Source organism: Theobroma cacao, chromosome 4 (genome assembly GCF_000208745.1).
Source record: "Theobroma cacao cultivar B97-61/B2 chromosome 4, Criollo_cocoa_genome_V2, whole genome shotgun sequence".
In the NCBI taxonomy this organism is placed as follows: domain Eukaryota; kingdom Viridiplantae; phylum Streptophyta; class Magnoliopsida; order Malvales; family Malvaceae; genus Theobroma; species Theobroma cacao.
The window spans coordinates 8,145,091-8,150,321 of record NC_030853.1 but is presented as its reverse complement, the minus strand read 5'-3'; the positions used below and the strand labels follow the sequence as shown (position 1 = coordinate 8,150,321).

At 35.4% G+C, this 5,231-nt stretch overlaps 1 long non-coding RNA gene across 1 annotated transcript; it reads right to left on the bottom strand.

Annotated features, from left to right (window-relative positions):
• LOC108661718 lies at nt 2,670-4,203 on the bottom strand. Its single transcript, XR_001927492.1, has 3 exons — nt 4,164-4,203; nt 3,846-3,920; nt 2,670-2,818 (listed from the first exon to the last, which is right to left on the bottom strand). It is a non-coding gene; the product is annotated as an uncharacterized LOC108661718 (long non-coding RNA).

The window sequence follows — 5,231 nt, the reverse complement described above, 5'->3', positions numbered from 1 at the left end:
AATTTTTGAAATTTTACACCACCTGACACTTGTCATGCCCATGGATTTCAGCCATTAACATTTTACATTGTGGATAATTGAAACATTTTATGTGGTGGAGAGAGATTGCTTAATGGATAAGTATTACACATAGACCAATGGAAACATGCCATGTGTCAAGCTTGGATTATTCTAGAATTTCCTTGTAAAATCTATTTAAAACTCTCTTAGTCTCACCCATATGAATGGCCAAAGCATGAAGTGAAAAGGAAAGAAAAGAACGCAAACCCTAGGTGGGAAAATTGAAGAAAAAGTGTGGGATTCCAAGGAATTAAGCAAGGTAAAGTGAAAATTCTTTAGTTTTACTTGAGATTTACAATACCCATGCTTTATTTTCTTATTTCTATGGTGGAGAAACATGATTTCATAGTGAATAAGTGGTAGGCAAAATGGGTATGGAGAGAGAATGATCTTGGATTGGTTTGATTTTTAGGTATGTTAGTGTTTTTAGGTGATTAATGATGTGTAGCATGAAAACAAGTGAAGAAAACCACCAAAGGTTAGGTGCCCATCAATAGCCGAATTCTCTAAGTGAATAATGAGGAAGAATGGGATGTTATTCTAGGTGATTTGATTAAGAAATAATAGTTTTTGGTGTAGGAATTAATGAATAATGGTGAGAAAATTAAGTAGAAAAAAATCACGAAGTTAGTGTACCCTTGTTGGCCGAAAGTTCTAAGAAGAAAAATGAAGATAAATTTTGCCTAATTGTGTGTTAATTAGTTTGTGCTTGGTGAATTGAGGGATTGGAAAAGAAATGGAGCAAGTTGGAGTGAAATTGGACACATTGGCCAATTAATCGGTTAAAAAAATCGACTTAGGCCAATACCGGGTCTAGATGACTACCTGTGCATTTTTAATTTCATATCATATATATATCGAGCCTGAAATAGCTTATGACTGTTAGATATAATTTAATTGGAATATGTGTCATGGATTATGGCTAGGTGGTGAGCCATTGGATATGAGTAAAGGACTGTACCCGTGGACTAAAAATATGAGTATTTCTACTCCTCATACCGATGAATGGACTGCCTATCAAAACTATTTTGGGAATGTGACTGTTTTGTACAAAGTGTTTGAATGATTTATGTTGAGAAATGGTTTATGTTGTGACATGTGACTATTATTGATTCATGCACTACCACATTGTGTTGATATATATGTATGAATACATTGTTGTGTAATGATATTGACTTGGCTATGTGCGAGTAGGGAGTGCGCATAAGCCGATGATGACCCGATTATGTGCGAGTAGGGAGTGCGTATAACTCGATGATGACCTAGCCATGTGCGAGTAGGGAGTGCAGTGTGCATGAGCTAGGAATGATGATGATGGGATGGTGTGTATGATGATGATGATGGGATGGTGTGCATGATGATGATGGGTATATGGTTGTAAATGCAAATATGTGAGCATTTGATTTGTTGAAATTTGGGAGTTTACATGTGTTACATGTTGCTATTGTTATTTTAGTAGGATGGCTTGTTTTAAGGGAAAATGAGACTTTTTCCTTGATGTTTTGAAACTCGCTACAACGAGAAACTTTCTGTCCATTTTGCTAACTTGTGGGTTTTTACCATATTTCCCATTTCTTTGGTACCATAGTTGAGCATGGATCTTTGTCAAGTGATTTACTCATGTGGGGTTTACATGAGGGGTTTAAAAGAGCCAAAACAATTGCATTGTTTTGAGAAAATGAATGCATCATGATTTTGTTAAACATTCCTTATGGTATGCTTGTTCCTTTTCTTGTTCACTCACTGAGTTTATGTTCACCGCTTTCAACTTCATGTTTTCAGATTACGAGCAGCTGGTAATTAGGTCGAGGTACCTTTGTAGACTCGACTATTGGTAGGTGTCTCGGCATTTAGTAGCTGTACATTCGTCAAGTTTCTCTGCTGGACATCGAGTCTTCTTTTGTTATGAATAGACGAACCTAATGTGAATTATTAAGATACATGTTGTAGACAGTGTATATACACTTGATTGGTATGCTAGTATGAGGGGCAATGTTCAATATTATTTTGATTCTAAGTTATGATATATGACTTAGCAGTTTATGATGGAATGATGAATATGTCAGATTAATAGGCTTGCTTGGGCTTAGTGAACTACGTCCATTGGGTCCATGCGCCGATCATGGCCCGGAATTTGGGTCGTGACAAAGTACTTGTAAACCAAACACTACAATGTTATCTTTCATGCATTTTAATCATTATTTTACTTGTATACCAAACACTATAATGTTATTTTCTTTGCAATCACATTGCTTGCAATCCCATTACTTGCAACCATATTGTATTATAAAGTATCAAACATGTCACGACCCAAATTTTCGAGCCATGATCGGCACATGGACCCAATGAGCATAGCTCACTAAGTCCAAGCAAGCCTATTTAGGTAACTTGTTCATCATTCTATCAAATATTCCTAAAGTCACATTTCATGATCTCAACTGCAAGTACTTGAATGATATGCTACAATGATCAAATACTCACATATATATATCACCCCAAAATGGTGCTAACCATTGCCAACTCATAATGGCATTACCATTCAGAGTATACATATATATATATATATATATATATATATATATATTGTCTAAGACAAGTATCTTAAAAATTTACATTTCGTTTATCTATATACAGCATAAAGACACTCGACTTCCAGCGGAGCAACCTTGGTGAAGGTACAGCTATTGAATGCCGAGAAACCTACCAAAGAGACGAGTCTACGTGGACACCTCGACCTAGATTTCAACTGCCTCCTAATCTGAAAACATGAAGTTGAAAACCGTGAGTATAAACTCAGTAAGTGAACATAGGAAGGGAACAAGCAATTGATAAGGAAAATTTGAAAATCATGATGCACTTGTTTTAAAAATAATGCAATTTAGTTTAATTTCTTTCCTAAACCCCTTGTTTCGAACATTGGTTAGTAAACTCTTAGTGTTGCAAAGACCCATGCTCAATCATGAAGATAAAAGGGTGAAGAAAAATTATATCAAAACCCAAGCAAGGTGGCAACATGACAGCACGTTTCTCGCTGCAGCAAAAGGCATTCTTGGTTTGCATATATTTTGGTTTTTCAAGCATATCTCCCACTACAGAAGTCCAATTGACATGCTTGTTGGGTCATTAGAAAGATAAGAGGCAGGGCTACGACTTTAATGTTTACCACTTTGCCCAGTTCTAATCAGAAGGTGGTCAAAATTTTTATCAAATTGATAGCACTGTACCATCACCTGAGAGTTTCAGGCTGCAGCGAGAATCCATTTTTGCTGCAACCAAATTCCTTGGTGCAATATCAATTTGAAAATACTTAGCAACTTTCAATGTTCAACATGCAAGATTCAACATACATTACAATCACGTACTATATTCATAAACCTTCTATTACGCATGTATATATATAAACACGACTACCACTACCTCACTCAGCCAACGTCCACTCCCCACACGCACATCATAGTCGACATGTTCACTTCCCACTCCGCACATGTACAATTGCAATTGTCACAACATTGTCGTTCAACCTGTATGTGCACTGCCCACTCCGCACATGCACGGTTACATCAATTATACAAAATTACTCAACAATACATACCATATATCTTTATATACATATCAGCGTCATACAGAGGTACATAGATTCATCACAATCATGTTCCACATCACAAAAAAATTTCACTAAAGGCTTGTTCCCATGCATTTTGAAGAAAAAATAATTTAAACAGTTCAAGTGATTCGCTCAAACGTATGTACATCTACCTAAAACATTTTAGTGCAGGTTCACTCACTGGTATTTGTTGAATCTTTACTCGACTCCAACCTCCACTAATGGTCCAAATGGAACTGGGGGGCCTCGTTGGGACCTATCATCACAACAACATCACAACCAACCCAATTTGCATAATTATAGTTCTAAAAGTTATCCACTAAATCATGTTCTAGTAGTTATTTTTAACTAGCTTCCATCTACCATTAAGTGACTATATATTTTCACTATTCTAGTCACAGTACAATGAATAACCCACCTCAACTATAAAACACTCACCGATCTAGCCACTACCCATTCTCAACAACTTAAAAAAAATCAACTCAATTTCACTACTCACCTTGGTAGCTTTGTAATTGAATTTCTTTCCCAAAAGTTTTCAAACTATCAGGAAAATCTCACTTTCTCTCTCTCTAGAACGTCTAGCTAGTGAGAGAGTATAATAAGGAAAGGTTTTTGAGGGTTTTATGGTGAAAAAGTAAAAGAGCACAAAGAATTTTGTGAAAGGGTGCACAAAAACACGAAAATCGAGGTTAACTCAAGGAAATATATGGAAGTTTAAAGCAAGCTTCCATGGGGGGTGCAAAAACGTGAGAAAGGAAGAAGAAGAAGAAGAAAAAGTACTGAAAATTTGAAGAACCTCCTAGAAACTTAGATATTTATGCTTTATGTTTATCCATTTTCTCATGAAATTACCAAAATACCCTTAATAAGGTCAATTTGTCTTTCCATTGCCTTTATACAATCTTTTTACTTCTTTGACACTGAGACAAGGTCCATAAGGGTCTAAAAATGCTCGGGTTCATGAAAACTTAAAAATTTCAACTAGAGATGCAAAATGATTGTTTTACCCCTACAGTGAAAATTATCATTATTTCTATCTTCTTCATTATCTTACCCTCATTCATTCATTTCTTAGGCTTACTTGGACCTTAATAACATTAGAAAACTACTTTCAGGGCTCACCAGGAGAAATGACGAAATTAGCCCTAGTCCGTGTTATCCAGTCTACTTCTAGTTACGAGTCTCTAGAGGTCAAGGTCTCACAAAACGACCCTTTAGATTCAAGTTAGACAAATATGTGGTCAACGTAATCAACTTATTTTGGTAAGTATAATAATGTTCTATAAACACAATAGATAATTAGCATGAAACATATATAAGTGACAATAAATAATCGTAAACAAAACTTGATGGAAAACTTAACCTCACCTAAATAATTGATATCTTTGTCCAAGATTCCTGCAAAACAAAGAAATAAAGAACAAATCAATTACAAACACTTAAATTAATCAATACTAATCAATAAGTCTACAATGTGAACACCATAAAATAGCGAATTTAGGAAAAAAATTTCCATTCCAAAAGCATGATAATGTTGATAGAACCAATCTTTATAGCCAATGAC